At 40.8% G+C, this 24,735-nt stretch overlaps 1 long non-coding RNA gene across 1 annotated transcript in view; it reads right to left on the bottom strand.

Moving 5' to 3' along the window:
- LOC129643856 (uncharacterized) overlaps positions 1–24,735 on the bottom strand; it is a 220,534-nt gene that overhangs the window by 94,932 nt on the left and 100,867 nt on the right. The gene's annotated exons all lie outside the window — the stretch shown is intronic.

Below are 24,735 nucleotides of genomic sequence, written 5' to 3'. Positions count from 1 at the left end.
TACAGAAGACAGAGCATCAAGGATACTTGACATTGAATACCAAAGTTCTGGTCAGGAGAGGCTGCCTCAAGTCAGAAGAAACTAGAAGGTAAAGACCAAGATTGGCACTGTGCAGGGGCAAGGAACCAGACAGGGCCTAGCACAGCTTTTGCTTTATTACTTTTATTTACCTTATAAGTATTACAAAATTTTAGTGAAATTTTTGAGACAGACTGGCCAAGATTTTTCATCAACGTTTTTAAAAACCACCATAAAATGGTTCTCAGTATAAAAGTGAAAGAGGTTAAAATAAGGTAAAATATGTGAATGTGTTGCAGAGGACTGCTAAGACTGCCAATACTGACCATATATGTGTTATTATCACTGAAATCTACATGCAATATTTATTGCTAGACAATTCTACATACATTATGGTATTTAACCATAACCACCACTCCAGGTTAGTTTTGTTAGCTTCATCAAGCAGAGTAAGCTAAGGCTTCCAGAAAAGATACCTTATACCATTGGTCAGTGGCAGAGCCAGAACTGAGGTCTGACTCTTAGCCTTCATGTCTTGTTGGTATCAATGTTACTCTTTGTGTAGATGAATAGAGATGCATAAAAACACAGGGTATGTTCAACAGACACACTTGGGAAAAACAAATTACACAAAATCTAGTCAGAGATTTTAAGAGCATACATACTCATTAAATTATAATTATCTGTTTGCTTGATAATTTATGTGTTTACCTGATATGAGCAAAACTGCATTAATCAGCCTCATCCGTGCCTCCTCTTGTTTTTACACACTCCACAATCCACTCTCAGCAAATCCTGTCAGCTCTACCTTCACAGTGTTCTCAGCACCTCCACACTACCAATACTGCTCCATGAGTCTGTCATCTGTTGTCTTGACTATTTCTACAGCATCCATACAGGACTCCCTGCTTCAATCCTTGCCCTCCACAGTCTGTTCTCAGCACACCAGGCAGAGTGACTCCAGCAACATCTACATGAACCATGTCTCTCCGACACTCAAAGTGCTGTAACAACTCCCCATTTCACTCAGAGTGAAAGCCAAGGCCTGACCACTGCCCACTAGCCCCACAGTGATCTGTTGCCTCTTAACATTCTAACTCACCTCCAACCACATCCTCCAAACTCACTTTGCTGCCGTGCTGTTCCTCAAAAATAACAGTACATGATCATCTCAGCATGTTTACACTTGCCATTCTTCTGCCTTGAATGTGACATCTCTTTATTTTTTGTGTGCTTGCATTGCTAAGTCGCTTCAGTCCTGTCTGACTCTGTGCAATCCTATGGACTGTAGCCTGCCAGACTCCTCTATCCATGGGATTCTCCAGGCAAGAATTGGAGTGGGTTGCCATGCCCTCCTCCAGGGGATCTTCCTGACCCAGGGATCGAACCCGCATCTCTTATGTTTCCTGCATTGGAAGGAGGGTTCTTTACCACTGGTGTCACCTGGGAAGCCTCTCTTTATCTCTTAAACCACTGGCTAAATCATGTATCACCTCAAGTCTGTACCAGCACACCAGCTTATCATCGAGGTTTCCCTGACTGCTGTAAATAAGTTATCAACCCCCTCCTCCCATAGCATCACACACCTCACTCTGCGGAACATTCTTCCAGGCGCTTACCACCAATTGACATAATATATATACAGTCTTCTTTATCTTACCTCTTAATCTGCACTTGGATGTGTTAGGTTGAGCCACATGAAATTACCATTTGCACAGGTCAAAAATGACTATCTACAATTTCATTTGGTTTAATAATATCTTTGTATGTGTGCGTATGTGTGTGCATGCACTCAGTCATATCCAACTCTTTGCAGCCCCATGGACTGAAGGCCACCAGGCTCCTCTGTCCATAGAATTTTCCAGGCAAGAGTACTAGAGTGGGTTGCCATTTTCTCCTCTAGGGGATCTTCCCAACCCAGGGATCAAACCCATGTCTCTTGTATTATCTTCATTGGCAGGTGGATTCTTTACCACTAGCTCCACCTGGGAAGCCCAGTCTGTTTTATTCTCTGCTAAATTCCCTTACACAGATAATAATGTCTTACATACACATAACATTTGCTCAAAAAATACTTATCAAAAAGTTATGTGATTGAGGCAAATTGTAAAGAACTATAGCATACAGGAGTAGTCAAGTGTCTTATCTAACTGGTAGGAATCACTTTCCATCTTAGCTCAGTTTGGTCCTTGGTCACCATCTCCTGTGCCCACCCAAATCAGGGTGCCGGTCTGCCCTGAACCCTCTTGTGGTTTCTTGGGAACTCAAAGCCAGAGGCAGCCATACCATATGTCTCTGTTACTTTGTAGACTTCAAAGCTCTGGGTCCTGTTGACATTTTCAGAAAAAGAAACTCTGTTACTTTTGCTGCTGGTTCTCCTTGCATGTTCCATACATGCAAAAGGGAAACCTGGCACCAGCAAGGGCATCTTCAGGCCCCGGGCAGGCTCCCAGCTCCACCAGTCATGCCTCTCTTCTGAGGGAGGCATAGGAGCAAGAGAAAAGGCCTAGGGTCTTCCCTTTCTGCTCCCTTCACTCAGGCTTAGAGAGTCCTGGTTTCCAGTCTTAATACTTATGAAACACATTTTATTTTCTTATTTTCTTTTATTTATTCTTAGCTATTTACTCCTCTTTTTGCTTTCTTATAATCACTATGACCTTTCCATATTTGCATGAGTGATCACATCTGTATAGTAGTAAAAGCTCAATAATCTCAGGCTACTATTCTCCCCTTTTTGAATTTGAGTTCAGAATAATTAAATAGGCTTCAGCCCTTTGTTCAGCCAAGTGTTTTTTTGGTTGTTGTTTTTTTTGTTTTGTTTTGTTTTTTGTCAGAACAGAACACTCTTACCTTCAGAAAAGTGTACGTGATTATTACTGGATGCAGGGAGGAGAATGTACATGTTGTGGAAATGACTACAATGCATGTTCACTGCCTCTTCCTCTTCACTCTTCTCACTAATCCATTCTCCAGATCAATTTCCCCACTGGGGACTCTAAATATGCACTGGGCACATTCACCTGGAAGTTTATACCTCATTTTCCTTTACTGAAATAATTGCTGAGTTGCATGAGGTAAAGAGTTCCCCATTTGCTGGGTCTCACTTACAGAGGGAAAGTCATTAAATCTTCATTTCCACTACAAAGCAAATGTTCAGAGTGCCTCTATTCAAAAATATTAACTCAACTTTTTTTTAGGATAGGATTTTCTGCTTCAATTAGTCCAAGCCTTCACTGCCACACCTTTCTTCACACTAAGCCTTGGGAAGAGAGAAAGTAAAAGAAGTAAGGGTGAGCAGGATAGGAAACAGACCTCCAGAGCTCTTATTATGTCTGTCTTAGTCCATTCAGGCTGGTATAATAGAATACCACAGACTGGGTGGCTCATACATAAAGAACAGGAATGTATTTATCACAGTTTTAGAGCCTGGGAAGCCCAATATCAAGGTGCCAACAGACTGGGTGTCTTGTGAAGATCCACTTCCTGAGTCACGGATGGGCCGTCTTCTCACTATATCCCCCCATGGCAGAAGACCTGAGGGAGTTCTCTAGGGTTTCTTTTGCAAGGGCACTAATCCCATTCCTGAGGTTCCCAGCCTATGACCTAATCATCTCCCAAAGGTCCCATCTCCTAATATCATCACCTTTGGGGTTAGGATTTCAAGGTAAATTATAGGGGGACACAAACAGTCAATCCACAAAAATGTCTTGGGTCCCTGTTCCTAGATCCCCTTGTTTCCATCTTGAGACATTGGTTAGATCTGGAGAGTCTGAGGAGGAAAAGACCTGAGGTTCAGGGAATAAGGTGATCCAAAATGGCGGCTCTATGAGAAGTTACACAGAAAGGAGCTCTGATCCACTGTTGAAACCCTCTGCTCTCATTTGTAGTTCAGGAGAGGTGTAGGCAAGAAGTGATTCTAGACGTGCAGGACCTTCCTTTTCTCCATTCAAACTTGGAGCAGCTTTACCATCATTTTCTCCCTCATTGTCATTAGAATGTTACTTGTGCAGTCACGTCCCACTCTTTGCAATCTCATGGTCTGACATGGAATTTTCCAGGCAAGAATACTGGAGTGGTTTGCCATTCCCTTCTCCAGGGGATCTTCCTGACCCAGGGATCAAACTCAGGTCTCCTGCATCACAGGCAGATTCTTTACCATCTGAGCCACCAGGGAAGCCCCATTGTCTTTAAGGGTATATCCAAAATTAGCACAAAGTAGGGATAATAGCTCAAAACTATACAAACATTTTATTGTCATTTTAAAACTTAGGACAATTTTAAAGGTCAAAAGTATATTCCTTCTGTCTGCCATCTCAGTATTTTCCTTGTCTCTTTGGCCTTAATTTTGTCTAGAAGCCCTTCACTAAGGTAGCAAGATTTCAACTTCCAGGAGCTAACAGGTCTTCCAGAACCATCCTCAAACAAATGCAGGTAATAGAACTGCTTTCTGAACCAGGCTCACTTTTGTCTCTAACATATAATGCCTGCAGCCTGATTCCAGAAATGCATCCAAAGTTCAGAGACATAGCATCTTTGACTTTTTGGAGCAAGAACTAATATTCAATTCACACAAGAACAAGAAGGTTATTAAAGATGGTCAGAAGTTCACCAATTACTATTTCTTGCCAATTCACCAAGTTCATTGTTATGCCTATGCACTCGATTTTTTTTTAAGATTTCCCATGTTCCTGATACTGGCCAAAAACAGGAAATTAAGCCTTCACCTATAGTGTAGTATCTGATACCTTGTACATTCCTAACAAATATTATATAAATGAAGGTTTCAATAAAAGAAAACCCTACAAAACCTGTTTAAAAGATAAAGAGAATACATTTTTTAGAAAGGGTTTCGAAGAGGAATGATCTAAGACTCACATACTAAATAAAATAGAATTTTAACTCCTACTTTTCTGAAACCTAAATTTCCTGTATTTCATACCAAAAATATTGGATTCTTAAAACAGACATTCTTTTTCTTGAGAGGTAATCACTTACCATCATCAGACATATCATTTATATCAAATGGTCACCCTGCTAGAGTATGTGGGGAACATTTTGAAACGATGAATAAGGCTCTTGTCAAACATGTTGCTCCTTATGTAAATACAAATTCATTTACAACTGACAAGGCAATGAAGAAAACTAGAATCATTTGCTTGAGTTTTGACACAAGCAGACATCAAGGGCAGCTCAGGGACTTCTCCTCTTGTCTGCACCTGCCCCACCTCCTGAATTTCTGCATACATCCAGCGCCTGCTTCCCTTTCTCCTGGGTGTTGTGCTTGGGGTTTTCTTTACCATTCTCAGTCCTTCCTCACTTTCCCCCTAAATCCATTCATGCACCCCTGTCCCAGAGCACCACTCCTTTCACTATATTCCCCATTGCAGTTAACGATGCTACCATCCACACACTCCCCAATGAGAAACCTCGATATTGTTTTTATTTTTTTTATTTTTTATTTTTTAACCCTCTTACCATCACTTTTTCTCCATTTCATCCAATCAGCCACCAAATCCTGACCTTACATCTTCCAAACACTGCCTGGATTTCCTAATTCTCTGTTGTCCCAACTTCCTTCAGCTCTGGCTTGGTTGATTGCCATCACCATTTAATGTCATGTTTATTATTTAATTCTGCTTCATTTAACCTCAACACTACCTTCAGAATGATGCTTCCTAAGGCCCACTTGACTTCATATTCCATGATGTCTGGCTCTAGGGGAGTGATCAAACCATCACGATTATCTGGGTCATGAACAAAACTAGTGGAGGTGATGGAATTCCAGTTGAGCTATTTCAAATCCTGAAAGATGACACTGTGAAAGTGCTGCACTCAATATGCCAGCAAATTTGGAAAACTTAGCAGTGGCCACAGGACTGGAAAAGGTCACTTACATTCCAGTCCCAAAGAAACGCAATGTCAAAGAATGATCAAACTACCACACAATTGCACTCATCTCACACATTAGTAAAGTAATGCTTAAAATTCTCCAAGTCAGGCTTCAGCAATACATGAACTGTGAACTTCCACATGTTCAAACTGGGTTTAGAAAAGGCAGAGGAACCAGAGATCAAATTGCCAACATCCACTGGATCATTGAAAAAAAGCAAGAGAGTTCCAGAAAAAACATCTATTTCTGCTTTATTGACTATGCCAAAGCCTTTGACTGTGTGGATCACAATAAACTGTGGAAAATTCTGAAAGAGATGGGAATACCAGACCACCTGACCTGCCTCTTGAGAAACCTGTGTGAAGGTCAGGAAGCAACAGTTAGAACTGGACATGGAACAACAGACTGGTTCCAGATAGGAAAAGGAGTACGTCAAGTATATTGTCACCCTGATTATTTAACATATATGCAGAGTACATCATGAGAAAAGGCTGGGCTGGAGGAAGCACAGCTGGAATCAAGATTTCCGGGAGAAATATCAATAACCTCAGATCTGCAGATGACACCACCCTTATGGCAGAAAGTGAAGAAGAACTAAAGAGCCTCTTGATGAAGGTGAAAGTGGAGAGTGAAAAAGTTGGCTTAAAGCTCAACATTCAGAAAATGAAGATCATGGCATCCAGTCCCATCACTTCATGGGAAATAGATGGGGAAACCGTGGAAACAGTGGCTGACTTTATTTTTCTGGGCTCCAAGATTGCTGCAGATGGTGATTGCAGCCATGAAGTAAAAGACGCTTACTCCTTGGAAGGAAAGTTATGACCAGCCTAGACAGTATATTAAAAAGTAGAGACATTACTTTGCCAACAAAGGTCCATCTAGTCAAGGCTATGGTTTTTCCAGTGGTCATGTATGGATGTGAGAGTTGGACTATAAAGAAAGCTGAGTGCCAAAGAATTGATGCTTTTGAACTGTGTTATTGGAGAAGACTCTTGAGAGTCCCTTGGACCGCAAGGAGTTCCAAACAGTCCATTCTGAAGGAGATCAGTCCTGGTTGTTCATTGGAAGAAGTGATGCTGAAGCTGAAACTCCAATATTTTGGCCACCTCATGTGAAGAGCTGACTCATTTGAAAAGACCGTGATGCTGGGAAATATTGAGGGCAGGAGGAGAGGGGGATGACAGAGGATGAGATGGTTGGATAGCATCACTGACTCAATGGACATGGGTTTGGGTAGACTCCGGGAATTAGTGATGGACAGGGAGGCCTGGTGTGCTGCAGTTCATGGGGTCACAAAGAGTCAGACCCAACTGAGCAACTGAACTGAACTGAAGATCTTTTTTGTACAGTTCTTCCATGTATTCTTGCCACCTTTTCTTAATATCTTCTGCTTCTGTTAGGTCCATACCATTTCTGTCCTTTATCGAGCCCATCTTTGCATGAAATGTCCCCTGGTATCTCTAATTTTCTTGAAGAGATCTCTAGTCTTTCCCATTCTGTTGTTTTCCTCTATTTCTTTGCACTGATCACTGAGGAAGTCTTCCTTATCTCTCCTTGCTATTCTTTGGAACTCTGCATTCAAATGGGTATATCTTTCCTTTTCTTCTCTGCCTTCAGCTTCTATTCTTTTCTCAGCAATTTGTACCGCCTCCTCAGACAGCCATTTTGCCTTTTTGCATTTTTTTTCTTGGGGATAGTTTTGATCACTGCCCCCTGTATAGTGTCACAAACCTCCGTCCATAATTCTTCAGGCACTCTGTCTATAAGATCTAATCCCCTGAGTCTATTTGTCACTTCCACTGTATAATCATAAGGGATTTGATTTAAGTCATACCTGAATGGTCTAGTGGTTTTCCCCACTTTGTTCAATTTAAGTCTGAATTTGGCAAAAAGGAGTTAATGATCTGAGCCACAGTCAGCTCCTGTCTTGTTTTTGCTGACTGTATAGAGTTTCTTCATCTTTGGCTGCAAAGAATATAATCAATCTGATTTTGGTGTTGGCCATCTGGTGATGTCCATGTGTAGAGTCCTCTCTTGTGTTGTTGGAAGAGGGTGTTTGCTAGACATCCTAGAATATGAAGTCAAGTGGGCCTTAGGAAGCAAACTACGAACAAAGCTAATGGAGGTGATGGAATTCCAGTTGAGCTATTTCAAAGCCTGAAAGATGATTCTGTGAAAGTGCTGCTCTCAATATGCCAGCAAATTTAGAAAACTCAGCAGTGGCCACAGGACTGGGAAAGGTCAGTTTTCATTCCAATCTCAAAGAAAGGCAATGCCAAACAATGTTCAAACTACTGCACAAATTCACTCATCTCACACGCTAGTAAACTAATGCTCAAAATTCTCCAAGCCAGGCTTCAGCAATACGTGAACTGTGAACTTCCAGATGTTCAAGCTGGGTTTAGAAAAGGCAGAGGAACCAGAGATCAAATTGCCAACATCTTCTGGATCACTGAAAAAGCTAGAGAGTTCCAGAAAAACATCTACTTCTGCTTTACTGACTATGCCAAAGCCTTTGGCTGTGTGGTTCACAATAAACTGTGGAAAATTCTGAAAGAGATGGGAATACCAGACCATGTGACATGCCTCTTAAGAAATCTGTGTGCAGGTCAGGAAGCAACAGTTAGAACTGGACTTGGAACAGCAGACTGGTTCCAAATTGGGAAAAGAGATACGTCAAGGCTGTATATTGTCACCCTGCTTACTTAACATATATGCAGAATACATCATGAGAAAACGCTGGGCTGGATGAAGCACTAGCTGGAGTCAAGATTGCTGGGAGAAATATCAATAACCTCAGATATGCAGATGACACCACCCTTATGGCAGAAAGTGAAGAACTAAAGAGGCTCTTGATGAAAGTGAAAGAGGAGAGTGAAAAGGTTGGCTTAAAGCTCTACATTCAGAAAACTAAGATCATGGCATCCACTCCCATCAGTTCATGGCAAATAGCAGGGGAAACAGTGGAAATAGCGGCTGACTTTATTTGGGGGGGCTCCAAAATCACTGCAGTTGGTGACTGCAGCCATGAAATTAAAAGATGCTTACTCCTTGGCAGGAAAGTTATGACCAACCTAGACAGCATATTAAAAAGCAGAGACATTATTTTACCAACAAAGGTCCATCTAGTGTAGGCTCTGGTTTTTCCAGTAGTCGTGTATGGATGTGAAAGTTGGACTCTAAAGAAAGCTGAGTGCCAAAGAATTGATGCTTTTGAACTGTGATGTTGGAGGAGACTCTTGAGAGTCCCTTGGACTGCAAGGAGATCCAACCAGTCCCTCCTAAAGGAGATCAGTCCCCAGTGTTCATTGGAAGGACTGATGTTGAAGCTGAAACTCCAATACTTTGGCCACCTGATGTGAAGAGCTGACTCATTTGAAAAGACTCTGATGCTGGGAAAGATTGAGGGCAGGAGGAGAAGGGGATGACAGAGGATGAGATGGTTGGATGACATCACCGACTCCAAAGACATGAGTTTTTGTAAACTCCAGGAGTTGGTGATAGACAGGGAGGCCTGGGGTGCTGTGGTCCATGGGGTCACAAAGAGTTGAACCTGACTGAGTGACTGAACTGAACTGAACTGTACCTTCAGAGTAATATTTCAAGTATATAAATATGATCATGTTGCTTGTTCTCATTTAAAAAATGTGTCATGAATTTCAAAATAAAAAGTTTTTTGAAATGCATTGTAGGACTCCATCATCTTCAAGATGAAGCCCAGGACCTCTTCATGGCCTTTACAAAGAAGGATCTGACTCTTGACTTTAAATTTCCTACATGGGAGATCAGCCCTGGGTGTTCTTTGGAAGGAATGATGCTAAAGCTGAAACTCCAGTCCTTTGGCCACCTCATGCGAAGAGTTGACTCATTGGAAAAGGCTCTGATGCTGGGAGGGATTGGGGGCAGGAGGAGAAGGGGACGACAGAGGATGAGATGGCTGGATGGCATCACCGACTCGATGGACGTGAGTTTGAGTGAACTCCGGGAGATGGTGATGGACAGGGAGGCCTGGTGTGCTGCGATTCATGGGGCTGCAAGGAGTTGGACACAACTGAGCGACTGAACTGAACTGAACTGAACTGAACCAAGAAACAACCATCCCAGACAAAAATTTAATGTGATCTCAGGATATATAAATAGAAGGAGGTAATAGGTTTGCCATCCTCAACACTAACCAAATGACACTATATGCAGAAAAACAGAATTTTACATTGTTTAAGAGGGAAGCCTCTGAATGTAGGCTGCTGGAATTCATGTCCTGTCTCCTCTACTTTCAGCTCTGTGACTTTGAGCAAGTTATTTAATGTCCTTATGTTTTAGTTTCCTCATCAATAGATAGGAATAAGATTATCTGTCTTATAGAGATTTTGTAGGAACTAAATTAGGTAGAGTGCTATTAAATAATAAATTTTAGTATTCTGATGTATGTGGTACTTTAGGAGAAACATTAACTAATGGAGCATAGCCTGGGAAGGTGACTAAAATAAAAAAGACATTGAGTCATGTCATGTGAAGAACAGTTAAATAAAATGCAGTACATAGTGAAGAAGTGTTGGCAGGATAATAAACTGTACTAAAACATCTGGAAAACAATCCAGAGTGTAGACTCAGGAACAATAGTGGAACTCTATGAAAATAGACTCCAATTCAAATTCTGGAAACACTTTCCATTAGATACAAATGTCCATTGATGGGAGGGGTTTTCTCCAGAGAAAATGGGTTCCCCAGCAATAGAATTGTTTTGGTTAATCAATAATTAGATAACTCCTTGTTTAGAATATTCTAATGGGATTGAAGCACTAGATAGAAGGGAGAAGAATAATTTCTAAAGGTCTTATGAGTCTCAGATCACAAGAGCTTAACCTATCAGTTGATAGTAAGTAGGTGTTTCTAGAAATTAATTATTTTTGGTAAATTGTATAAAGCATAAATATCACTAACATCAGCTTAAACATTGCTCTTTGGGGTCGAAAAGAGTCAGACACAACTGAGCAACTGAACTGACCGTCAGCTTAGGTTGATTTATCATCCAGTTTCCCTCATTAAGGGCTTCCCAGGGGACTCAGTGGTAAAGAATCTGCCTGCTAATGCAGGAGGTGTGGGTTCCATCCCTGGGTCAGGAAGATCCCCTGGAGGAGGAAATAACAACCCACACCAGCATTCTCACTGGGAAAACCCCTTAACAAAGGAGTCTGGAGGGCCAGTCCATAGGGTCATAAAGAGTTGTACACAACTGAGTGACTGAGTAGGTTAGCATGTTACCTCAATAAACAGTGCTGTGTAAACTCAAGGTCTAGCATATTCCCCAGTATCTGAGACAACCTTCCTGGCCCAAGATTCATAATGGGCAATTCTAGCCAGATGTCCTCAAGTGGCAGCTATCACAGCTGCATTTCCCTTTATTTCTTACAAAGTTCCTTAAACAATGACAATTTTCCTTTGCTACCACTGGCTTGCCATGCTTATTTTCATTCACTGACATGTTCTGAAAGCAATATAGCAAAAGTAAGTTTGAGAAGAACTTTACTTTGACATTACATATCAGTTTAAATAGAATGAGAAACTTCAGAAACAAAGAAGTGAGTCTTCTCTTGACTCTGACACAACTTGAAGCTTTGCGATAAGTCCATTAAAAAGAGCTATTTGAGTTCCTTCCACGTGCTCAGTCACTTCAGTCATGTCTGACTGCGACCCCATGGACTAGCCCAGGCTCCTCTGTCCATGGGATTTCCCAGGCAAGAATACTGGACTGGGTTGCCATTTCCCTTCTCCAGGGGATCTTTCTGACCCAGAAATCAAACCCAGGTCTTCTGTATTGCAGGCAGACTCTTTAACATCTGAGCCACCAAGGAACCCCAATAATTTCATTTTAAAAATAAAGAAGCAGGCTAAGTTATGCTTAATTGCCAACTCAGAGCCACATGGTCAGTAAGGAAGAAGGCAGAGAGTCACACAGTGACCAATAAAAATGGAATACGCTTGCCTCCTGGTCTGTGTTAGTTGTGCCACAAACATCTCCTTACTGTTCTATGCTCTCTCTCTGTATCATTTACCCAAACAAGCCTCAAATCATCTCAAATGTTTAGAGTAGGGGAGGCCTGCTTGTTGTTCTCCATGGTCCCAATCTCAGAAACACACCAAGACCAGTCTTTAAATCTGAGTATAAACCTAGATGTTAGAGTTTGTACTTGTACCTCATTCTTTGACCTGGATTTGCCTTGACTAGCAAGTTAGGACGTCTCCCCCATGTAGCTAGCACTCAAACTCAAACTCCTGGTACCTGACACTGGACTCTTCCTTACCAATGCCAGCACAAGAGAGATGTTATAATTTAATCCTTAGTTTTCAGCCAGCATGACAAGGCACACTGAGCTGTAACTGATTGTGAATGGCACAGCATCAAAGTTAGTACATAACTGAGAGTCTATGCTGCAACTTGACCTTCAGAACTTGGTACTGCCCATGCAGTGGAGTCCAAGAAAATTAATGTCATGAAGGGAATAGGACCAAGAATCACTACTTTAAAAGAAAGGCTCATCTTATATTGATACTTAAGAAGCAAAAGGCAAGGGCAATGATGAACCCCAGTGCACCAATTATCAACTCCTCCCAGACTTGGTTTTCACAGCTCTTCACACTACAGTTATATAACATGGACTCTCCACTTCAAGAACTTCTGACCTCTCACCCAGCCACCACATACTATCCTCACATCAATGAGCCTATTCAATTGCCCTTTTCAGAAAGTCTTCCTCTTCTTTGGCTTTCAACTCCCCCTGCCTCCAATTGTTGGAGGTAGGTATTACAATCTTCATTTTTGCAGATAGGGAAGTTGAGGTTCAGAGATGTTGATTAACTCATTCCATGTCACAGAGCAAGGAAGGAAGGAATGAAAATGAGAGGTAAAAGCAATTCCATCTGCCTCCCTGTTCTTGCTGCCTCTTTCCAATTTAGGGATAGGCAGGTGGGTTGAAGAAAAAAACAGGATTCCAAATTCTGTCAGTCACTCATTTTCTTAGGTGGTTTATCTTAGGCCCATAGGTTCTTAGTGCATAATGTAGAACCCAAGATCTTATATGCTACAAAACATAGGCAATGGGAGGCTTTAATCAAACTTCTTCAAGGTATTTATATTATTTATGGGGCTTTCTCGGTAACTATATTATCATTACATCAGGCATTTTCCAGACAATGGTGAAAACTTAGGTTTAAAAGAGGACTAAATATTTAGTTTAATATTTGTAAGAGTCTTTCGCCACAGAATCCAAGCAGTAAGAATAGGCTTTTCTTCAACCTGTATCCATCAAGAAAGAGTCACTATTCCTATTGCTGAAAGTTTTTTTTTTTCCTTTTATCTTTAAATACAGGCCTTTCCACTAGGTCAAAGAAGGATTTAGAATTTAAAATATATTTTCCTTTGCCTGCTTAGTGCTTTCTGAATTGTAAAACTTTCTTTTACAATTAGATCCATTTGCCTTTTACCTGCAGCTTAAAAAACTATCCAAGAAAACTAAAATAACCAAGTCTCAATATTGACATGTGGCCTAGAATATCTCTGATAGCTCTTTCAACTTTAAAAGGCCAGTATTCAGACTTCTCTGGATTTTGTTTCAAATCCCTTCAGTGAAAATAATGGTCTTAATTTGGCATATTAGATATATTAGAATATTTAAGTAAATAAACATTTATATACATATAAACAGATGGCTGCCAATAGTGCCAGATTACTTATTTTAATTAATCCTCACACAACAAATTTTGAAGGTTGCATTAGTATTCCCACTTTATAGATAAGGAGATTGAGACTCAAAGAAGGTAATTAACTTGCATCCTTTAATATTAATAGGAAAAGAGCGGAGATAGAGTTTGAACTCAGTTTCTTCTGCTTCCATAGTTAATAATTTCTTTTTTTAAGTTTGCTTTACATTTTTTTTTAAATTTTTATTGGATTTCAGTTGATTTATAATCTTGTGTTGCTTTCAAGAATACAGCAAAGTGAATCAGTTATGCATATACATATATCTACCCCTCTTTTCTTCTGAATTTTTAATTATTTTTAATGGATAAACACTTATTACCCAAAATTTTGAAAAGTATCAGTACAGAACAGTACAAAAAGAGAAGTAACCCCGGCCCACAATTCTCATCCCAGCCACTCAATTCTCCTCAGAATCAGTGATCAATTTCCAGTATATTCTTCTACACATATTTTTATACAAATGCAAGCAAATGTTTTATATTTTCCTTCTTTTAATTCAAATTAAAATTAGTATTCTAGTATTAGAATTATATTAATCTAGTATTTAAATTATTAATATTAAGCACATAAAATAAAGCTTGGAAGCAAATCTTAAACACATATTTTTTGAAAAGCAATGAGATAACTCTATCTCAGATTGCTACATATCAGTGCAGAGAAAGAAGAAAGAATTTCACTAACTTATGAACCCAGTGTATTCTGACCCTATACCCTTAAGGGAGAAATGTTTTAAGGATAAAAAGAACTGTAAAGAAATCTGAATTTTACTTATTTGTTTCTTGTTGGTAGTGGAGCAGGGTAGTTATTCTAAAACTATTTTGAGTATATTGTAGAATAGAGAAAAATAAACAAACTAATGTAATTGGAAATCATAGGTTATCATGTGAGAGAAGGAGACATAGATATGAGAAAAGTGGGAAAGAAAAGCCTGTTCTGCTGGATTAGAATATTATGGACTGAACATTTGTATCCCCCCATTTATATGTTAAAGCCCTAACATTCAAAGTGATGGTATTTGGAAGATTTCCCTGGTGGCTCACATGGTAAAGCGTCTGCCTACAATGTGGAAGACCCAGGTTCAATCCCTGGGTTGGGAAGATCTCCTGGAGAAGGAAATGGCAATCCACTCCAGTATTCTTTCTGGAAAATCCCACGGACAGAGGAGCCCGGTAGGCTACAGTCCATGGGGTTGCAAAAAGTCGGACACAACTGAGTGACTTCACTTTCACTCTTTTTTTAGATTCTTTTCTCACATAGATCATTACAGAGTATTGAGTTCCTTGTGCTATACAGTGGGTTCTTATTAGTTATCTATTTTATATGTAGTAGTGTGTATATGTCAATCTCAATCTCCCAATTTATCCCTCCCACCACTTACACCCTGGTAACCATACTTTGTCTCCAACATCTGTGACTCTATTTCTATTTTGTAAATAGGTTCATTTGTACCATGTTTTCAGATGAGAGCATGAGTTTTGGAGTTGGACAGACTTGGGTTGAAATTCTGACTCCACCACTTAACAGCTATGTGACCTCAGAAATTTACTCCCTTTTCTGAATATCAGTTTCCTCTCCTGGTAAATAGAAAGAGCTCTCATAAGGGTTACTGTCAGAATTATATAAAGCAATGCATATAAATGCATTATTTATATGGATCTAAAGAAATACTTCTTACCTTTATGTTTATTATTATCATTTCTAGTTTTTCTCTATTAAAAGCTCCTATTATAGTTTATCCTCCTTGATTTTTGCCTGAAACAGAGCAAGAATTGACCCACATTCACCAAGAGGAGATGGATGGTTTCAGCATAAATATGTCATTTGTACCAATCTAGCAGACACGTGTGAGTTGTGAGCAGGTTTTCTCACCCCAACTGTGTATGTGTGATGCCTGATAGAGAGAATATTTAACAATTAAAACTGGTTTTAAATATGTAACATGAAGAAAATCAAACTGAACATCAGATGTGGTTATCCACTTGAAAAGTTCATTAAGAAATGAATTATTGTACAGTGGAATAATTAAGACCACGAAGAAATGTATTTTCCATTTCTGCATAGAACTTTTCGAAAAATGAATTAAACAGAAGAGCCATTGATTAATATGGCCAATTTGGAAAAAAAAATTTTTTTCTCCAATTTCCTCCAAATTGAAAACACTATTTGCTGAGTGTCTACTCAATGCCATTCAGTATTTTAAATCAGCTGTATGGCAATTCTTTATGATATTCGTTCAGTTCAGTTAAGTTCAGTTGCTCAGTCATGTCCGACTCTTTGCGACCCCATGAATCGCAGCACGCCAGGCCTCCCTGTCCATCACCAACTCCCGGAATTCACTCAGACTCACATCCATCGAGTCGGTGATGCCATCCAGCCATCTCATCCTCTGTCGTCCCCTTCTCCTCCTGCCCCCAATCCCTCCCAGCATCAGAGTCTTTTCCAATGAGTCAACTCTTCGCATGAGGTGGCCAAAGAACTGGAGTTTCAGCTTTAGGATCATTCCTTCCAAAGAACACCCAGGACTGATCTCCTTTAGAATGGACTGGTTGGATCTCCTTGCAGTCCATGGGACTCTCAAGAGTCTTCTCCAACACCACAGTTCAAAAGCATCAATTCTTCGGCACTCAGCTTTCTTCACAGTCTAACTCTCACATCCATACATGACTACTGGAAAAACCATAGCCTTGACTAGACAGACCTTTGTTGGCAAAGCAATGTCTCTGCTTTTTAATATGCTATCTAGGTTGGTCATACGGAGAAGGCAATGGCACCCCACTCCAGTACTTTTGCCTAGAAAATCCCATGGACAGAGGAGCCTGGCAGGCTGCACTCCATGGGGTCGCTAGAGTCGGACATGACTGAGCGACTTCACTTTCACTTTTCACTTTCATGCATTGGAGAAGGAAATGGCAACCCACTCCAGTGTTCTTGCCTGGAGAATCCCAGGGACGGGAAGCCTGGTGGGCTGCCGTCTATGGGTCGCACAGAGTCAGACACGACTGAAGCGACTTAGCAGCAGCAGCAGAAGCAAGTTGGTCATAACTTTCCTTCCAAGGAGTAAGCATCTTTTAATTTCATGGCTGCAGTCACCATCTGCAGTGATTTTGGAGCCCCCAAAAAATAAAGTCTGACACTGTTTCCACTGTTTCCCCATCTATTTCCCATGAAGTGATGGGACCAGATGCCATGATCTTCATTTTCTGAATGTTGAGCTTTAAGCCAACTTTTTCACTCTCCACTTTCACTTTCATCAGGAGGCTTTTGAGTTTCTCTTCACTTTCTGCCATAAGGGTGGTGTCATCTGCATATCTGAGGTTATTGATATTTCTCCCAGCAATCTTGATTCCAGCTTGTGCTTCTTCCAGCCCAGCGTTTCTCATGATGTACTCTGCATAGAAGTTAAATAAGCAGGGTGACAATATACAGCCTTGACATACTCCTTTTCCTATTGGAACCAGTCTGTTGTTCCATGTCCAGTTCTAACTGTTGCTTCCTGACCTGCATATAGGTTTCTCAAGCGGCAGGTCAGGTGGTCTGTTATTCCCATCTTCTGAAGAATTTTCCACAGTTTATTGTGATCCACACAGTCAAAGGCTTTGGCATAGTCAATAAAGCAGAAATAGATGTTTTTATGGAACTCTCTTGCTTTTTCCATGATCCAGCAGATGTTGGCAATTTGATCTCTGGTTCCTCTGCCTTTTCTAAAACCAGCTTGAACATCTGGAACTTCACGGTTCACGTAGTGCTGAAGCCTGGCTTGTAGAACTTTGAGCATTACTTTACTAGCGTGTGAGATGAGTGCAATTGTGCAGTAGTTTGAGCATTCTTTGGCATTGCCTTTCTTTGGGACAGAATGTGGTCCACTGGAGAAGGGAATGGCAAACCACTTCAGAATTCTTGCCTTGAGAACCCCATGAACAGTATGATATTCATTACTACTTCGATTTCCTTGATGAGAAAAAAAATGAGGCTCAGGGAAGTTTAACAATGTATTTAGATTATATAATTAGTACATTGTGGAGCTGTAGTAATTAGGGAGGGATTTCAACCTGAAACTAATTTCAAATTTCTTTCAGTTACACCCTGAGATCATCATTTCTGATAGCTGTTATGACTGTAAATGTGATGCAAAACTTATTTCATCGCATGACATGCATAACAATCTTATACTAAACCCCATACCCACACTTGTCTGACTAGTCTGTCTAGATACACCATAAGCATCATAGAGAATGGTCATGCAGTTGTGCTCATCACTATATCTCCAACACCCAGGCTCAATGCCTGCCACAGGATTACATCTTCAATAAATATTTGTTGAATGAAGAAATGAATGCTGATTTAACTGAAAGAATAGAGTGCAGCTCCACAGTCATCCTTTCACTGGTGGCACCCTAAAGGTTGGGGAGTGCAAGGACAGAGTGTTTTGTCTGCACTTAGTGTTTTGTCTTAAATTAGTGATAGAATGGAATGGTAGAAGCCCAGATCCTCCAGATGGCTGAGCTCAATGAGCCAAGTTACTAGCAGGTTAAAAAACAGGTACGTTATTTAACTTGAGCTGTGTCCTCCTGAAACAGAAATCAAGCACATCACAATTACATGAAAAAAAGTTGGTCCACGTGCATGACAAAAGTTATAAGTGACTCCCACACCCATCTCCAGGCAGAGGAGTCCACACGTGGTCAACCAGCTATTAAGAAACAGCCTGCACTAACAATTCAGAGAATCATTCCTATCTGATCCTTTTCAAAGAGGCTACAATGTTCAGTGATAAACTTCTTTACCTCTACAGATGAAGAGCAAGTGGAACTATTCACTCAGTCTTCCAGGCATCAAATAGGGGAGAAAGGTCTTTAGATTCCTGTTGTGAGACATTGTCAAAAGGCTATTCAGTAGCACTTGCTAGTCCTTCAGATGGTAACATTTAAGGTGTGAACAGAGAAATAGGAACCCAACAAAGAAATGGAATAAGGAACTCGGGAGTAAGAAAGAGAACCAAGTGAGCATTGCTCTTTAAGTCAAGGTGGTAACACATTTTTACCACATTTTTAGAAGGAAACAACCAAAAATATCAAATTTGGCAAACTGAGAGAAATAACAAATTCAGCAACCTTATTTAAGGCGTGGAAAGACAAGAAGCTATTGGACAAACCCACTGGGAAGTTGTAGCACCCTTAGAAAGAGCATCTTGGGTATAGTGCAAATGTCGATGTATTATTCTGACTCCTCCATGAACTATCCTTAGAAGCAGAAATGGGTGGCTTGGTGCCTGCACATGGAACACACTTACAAATGCTGTCTAACAGATACTCAAATGACTTAATTAAAACAAGGTATAGTAGTTCACTTTGGAAGAAAACAACATTCCAAAGATATTTAAAACTGCTCTTAATAAGAAATACCAATGTTTTCTAAATTAAATCACTAGGTCTAAAATTATCACCCTATATTTGGCTTCTCCCTCCAAAGGCGCTGGAGCCAAAACAACTCAATTCCCGGGGAGGACATATAATTTGCCGTCTGCAAGAGATAAAGTCCCATGTTAGAAGCATTCCTAAATTTCTGTGCTTCAAGTGACCTTTTAAGTTGCTGCTGTGATGTCATTAGTGTTACAATTTTACACAAGATTAGACATGTAATTAGGTGTTAAATAGTTCCGCTGGCTCCTGCTTGCTATTTAATAAAGCAGAATGCATTAAGAGCACCCCATATGCATAGCTCAAGGCCACTGACACTAAAAAACTGCATCCACTTGGCTCTTTCCCTGCCTTGCATGCCACTTGTCCTTGCAGCTGTTACCTCGAGGCTTCGGTGCTGACAGGAAATGAGAAGCCACGGCACAGTATCACTCATAGAACTGTGACTCTCCAGCTGAAGCTTCTAGAAGCAAGGGGAGTCTCCATAAAGAACTCAGGTGAAACCAGAACCTGAGAATTTTTAGCAGAGTTTCCCACCTTGGCTGCACATCAGAGTCACCCAGAAAGCTTTTTAAAAAATTCTGACCCCAGGGACCCACCCCTAGAGATTCTCACTGGTCTGGTTTGAGATCTAGGCACCAGGATTTTTTTAATTCTTCCCAATGATTATATTGTTCAGCCAGTGTTCAGAGTCACTGCATTTATGCTCCTTTGGCTCAAGATGGGTATCAAGGTGACTGAGGAAGTATAATACTTCAGATTTCATTATCTCAATACCTCAGAAAATTGTTTTCTCTCTGCCTCTGACCAGTAAGAAAAAGAAAATCAATAGTCTCAATGTACAAGTACAAGGCTCCTTAATTAGATTTTTTTTACAAAAAGATAAATCTAATTCACTACTCATGAACAAGGGGGAAAAGAAGTAAACTAATGTTTAGCATGCACCTTGATTTACTCAAGGTACTTTTGCATCGTTAACTTACTAATCTTCCAAGCACCCCAGAAAGATAAGTATTATCATTCCCCATTTTTACAACTGGGGAAACCAAGACACCGAAATGTTACACTGACTTGTTCAAAGTCGCACGGTCGGTAGGTGGTGATGCCAAGAAGCAAACAAACATCTGACTCTCCTGCTCACATTTTCATTACAATATGCTGTCATTTCTAAAGAAAACCTTCCTGAATGGTAGTTCAGCAAGTAATAGAAACTTTCTGTCCAAGTCAACAAAAGAGACAGAGGGAGGGGCTTCCCTGGTGGCTCGAGGTAAAGAATCCACCTGCCAATGCGGAAAACATGGGTTCCATCCCTGGTCCAGGAAGATTCCCTATGCCTCAGAGCAACTAAACCCACGTGCCACAAATCTAAGCCTGAGCTCTAGAGCCCAGGAGCTGCAACTACTAACGCCTGAGCACTCAGAGTCTGTGCTCTGCAACAAAAAAAGCCACCACCATGAGAAACCCACACACTGCAACTAGTATAGCCCCTGCTCACTGCAACCAGAGAAAGCCCACGCACAGCAACGAAGACCTAGCCGAACCAAAAATAAATCTATTTTTTTAAAAATAAGAGGAGAGAGAGAGAGGCAGAAGGAGCAGTACAATTAGGAGAAGGAAAGTGAGGAGGTAGGGAATGGGAAAAAGGAACCCCATCCTGAGCTCAGGAAATGACCTGGAATGAGGCAGCAGCTCGTGCAGCAGTAGGGAGCCACAACACAGGAGGCCAATGTCAGAACCTATGGTCTTGTTACCAAGCAAGGGCCCATACAATGGCACCAGCTTTTGAGAAAAGAAAGCGCTTTGTTGTGAGGTTGACCAGCAAGAAGACAGGAGGCAAGTCTCTCAAATCTGTCTCTGAGATCCAGGGATCAGGGTGGATTTTAAAGGGTTAGGAGAATTGCAAACTTGGAAGCTGATTGGCTATTTTCCAGTCTATAGAAACTCCTAGTACTGCTGGAAGCCAAGTTTTCCTTACTGAAGGACTTCTTGCTTCATAAAGGGCTCTGGTGGCAACAGTTTTATTCTTTGAGTTCCAGAGACTGAAGATTCTTGGCTCAGGGTCATCTTGAAGACCACAGTTTCCATCCTGCACATGAACAATGCCGTCTCTATAAAATAACTGCAGGTTTGATTAATCACCAACCTGCTTTAAGGAAGCAAAACCAGTTTAAGCTGGTCAGTATTTCATGTGCCATTTTGGTCGTACTTTCCAACAACAGATACTTAGATGTCAAGGCAGGCAGTGAACATGACCAGTGCATCACTGTGGGTCCTGCATTGTGCCAAAAGAGGGCATAAGACACAGCCCTGCCTGGAAGGCCCACAGCATTGCTCTACCAGAGGTGGGTACCAAGAACTGGGAGCCGGGCTGAGGAAGCTGTTTGTGGGGGTGAGAAAAAGCTTCACAGAAGAGATGACACCTGAGATGGCCTTGGAAACAGAGGAACTCATTTCCTCTCCTTCCTCCCAGCAGGAAAGGGAGGCAGAAGGGAAATGTGAGCTGAGTCAGAGAGGTAGAAACCCACCAAGGTGTATGCCTGAGAAATGGAAAGAGGCCCTCTATAAATTCCTGAGGCAAAGAAATTCTTACATTCTCCCTGATTCCTGCTTTCATTCAAAGCTGAGATTATGTCTTTTAGGGCATCTGGTTTTCAGACCATACTCACCTGCAATCATATAGTCGAGGCTCAGCCAGGTTCACCCCAGTTCCTGGTCTTTGGATGACAGAATTCGTTCCAGGTTTCCTCCCCCTGACCTCAGCCCCAAACGTCCACCATTACAGGCCTCTTTTCCATACTAGGATTCCAAATTACAAAATTTTATAAAGTGGTTTATTTGTCTCCATATCAGTTTTCTAATTACAATTCAAATGAGGTGTTCCTTGTCTTATAAAGTGAACAGAGTTAATTACTTGAGACGTTCAGGAGAGCTGCCTTTGAGCTGAGGGACCCACCAAACCAACTCCTGTTAACATATTCTGGGTGTTTCTTTGAAGCCTGGAACTTTTTTCAACCTCCACAGGACCTTTATACTGTTGTCCTTAAAGCTACTCATTTAATTTTAATTAACAACAAACTTAGCAGGTTTTAAATAACAGTTTGTAAAAGGAAACTGGGGTGGAGAAACTCCAAATCCACTTCTTAGGATAAGCTGAGGAGTCATTAAGTCCTTTCCAACAATCGTTAGACAGTTAATTAGAATAAGTATACCTTTCATCTCTTGCCTTCTGTATCATCTTCAAACAGCAGCGCAAGAGTGCAATGCTGAAATGGCACATAGTCTGAAAAGCATTGTTAAGTATATTAAAATCACCACAGCCCCTTTCACTTGGAATAATTTCAGATCATTTATAATATGGATGGTGTGTCTATTAAAGCCTGGCTTATAACTAGTAACAGGATGGTGGGAGCTCAGCAATTAATTGCTTTACCTGAATTCAAAATATGCCCCTTTTTTTTGTCAGCTCCAACCCAACCCTTGAGGAATGACTAAAAAGATCAGAAGATTCCACCAGAGTCAGTGTTGAAATACCTTCCTGAAGGTTTAAGCCAATCTTCATTCTTATAAAGTAGGTCATTTAGCTTACACGGTGGCTCAGGTGATAAGAATCTGCCTGCAATGCAAGTAGACCCGGGTTCAATCCCTGGGTCAGGAATATCTCCTAGAGAAGCGAATGGCAACTCATTGCAGTATTCTTGCCTGGAGAACTCTATGGACAGAGGAACCTGGTAGGCTATAGCCCATGAGGTCGCAAAGAGTCAGACGCGACTGAGCGACTAACACACACACACACACACAAATCATTCTTATTTCTTAAAGACTGTCTGGGCTTTCCTAATGGCTCAAAGGTTAAAAAATCTGCCTGCAATGCGGAGACCCATGTTCAGTCTCTGGGTTGGGAAGATCCCCTGGAGAAGGAAATGGCAACCCACTCCAGTACTCTTGCCTGGAAAATGCCATGGACAGAGGAGCCTGATGGGCTACAGTCCATGGGGCAAAGAGTCAGATATGACAGAGCAACTAACACTTTTACTTTCAAAGACTGTCTAGTTCTAATAACAAATTTAATTCCTATTCTACCTTATGTGTTTTAAAGATGTTCAAAAGGAAATTTAAATAACTTTAAATGTCCCAGATCCCAGAGCTAAGCAGATTCAACTTCTAAATCTTTTTGAAACTGTCCAGGGTATCCATTCAGGTGTATCTTTTCATTCCTATCATTCATCCTGAGAAACCAAGGGTAGAAGTATTATATCTTGCATCTATACTGCTTGTCAAACCCCAAGCACTTCCCATGGCCTCTGTTCCTTCTATCTCTGATGCTGACCCAAGGGTTACAGAAGGAGATCTATTCCCAGACCTATTTCCGGGAAGTCAGAACACAATGATTTAAATACACTTTAATTCATCCTTCAATGTACTGAGTCACAAAATTTTGAAGCTGAAAAGGATCTCAGAGGTTATCAGTTTCAAACTTTTCATGTTACAGATTAAAAACAACTAAGCCCCTGCAAAGATAAGTGCCCTTCTCAAGGCCACACAGCTAATTAAAAGAAAAAAAAAAAAAAAAAAAACCTAGGCCAATAACAACCACTGATTCTGAGTATATGCTCTGGGTCCTAGGTGCTTCGTGTTTCCTCCAGCAATATCAGCATCATCAAGAGCCTACTAAAAATGCAAAATCTTGGGCTCCCTCCCTAGACTCACATGAATCAGAATCTGCATGGTCACAATACCTCCAGATAAATCCTGTGTACATTGAGAATCTCTGGGCTAGACTATAATGTATCTTTCTCCAGAAAGCACAAGGATTGGAGACAAGCAGACATGGCTCCACCTTTTCTAAATGTGAGCAAATAGCTCAGTCCCCTAAAAGCATCATTTGTAGCCTGGAAATAATAGCATTATCTACGTTGAATGGTTTTCAAAATATAAACATCACATAGATATTGGTATACACATTTCATGACACATACATAGATAATATATGCAAATTGCCTGGCATGTAGTAGCTAATATAGTGTGTGCATGCTCAGTCACTTCAGTCATGTCTGACTCTGCAACGCTATGAACTGTAGCCTTCCAGGCTCCTCTATCCATAAGATTCCTCCAGGCAAGAATATTGGATGGATTGCCATGCCCTCCTCCAAGGGATCTGCCCAACCCAGGGGTGGAACCCAAGCCTCCTGTGTCTCCTGCATTGCAGATGCATTCTTTACCCGCTGAGCCACTGGGGAAGCCCAGATATAGTATATAGTACTTAATATCATTTCCAGTCTCATGCTTACCAATAATATTACGCTCAACCTAAAGGAAATCCATGAGTGACCACGCATTCATGAAGGAATCACCTTTCTTCCTTTTCTATATTTATTAAATATCATTTTAACTTTTATATATGTGACTAAGAGTGTTATGATATTTCATATTTCTAAATTCAAGATGAAAGAACTAATCCCCAAACCATGTCATAACCAAAAGAACACAACAATCTTCTAACATCTTGACTCCGGATCCTATAAACCTGGCCCTTAGGAGCAGTGACTATCTGCTGCCACTGATGCCATGATTTTCTCAGAGGCTCAACTGCAAGGGATGAACTTTCAGCTTTGGCAACAGCAGAACACATTTAAAAGATGATCTGTCATCAC

This window comes from Bubalus kerabau, chromosome 2 (genome assembly GCF_029407905.1).
Source record: "Bubalus kerabau isolate K-KA32 ecotype Philippines breed swamp buffalo chromosome 2, PCC_UOA_SB_1v2, whole genome shotgun sequence".
Taxonomy (NCBI): domain Eukaryota; kingdom Metazoa; phylum Chordata; class Mammalia; order Artiodactyla; family Bovidae; genus Bubalus; species Bubalus kerabau.
Note: the sequence above shows the minus strand (reverse complement) of the source record. Positions and strands in the feature narration are given on the sequence as shown.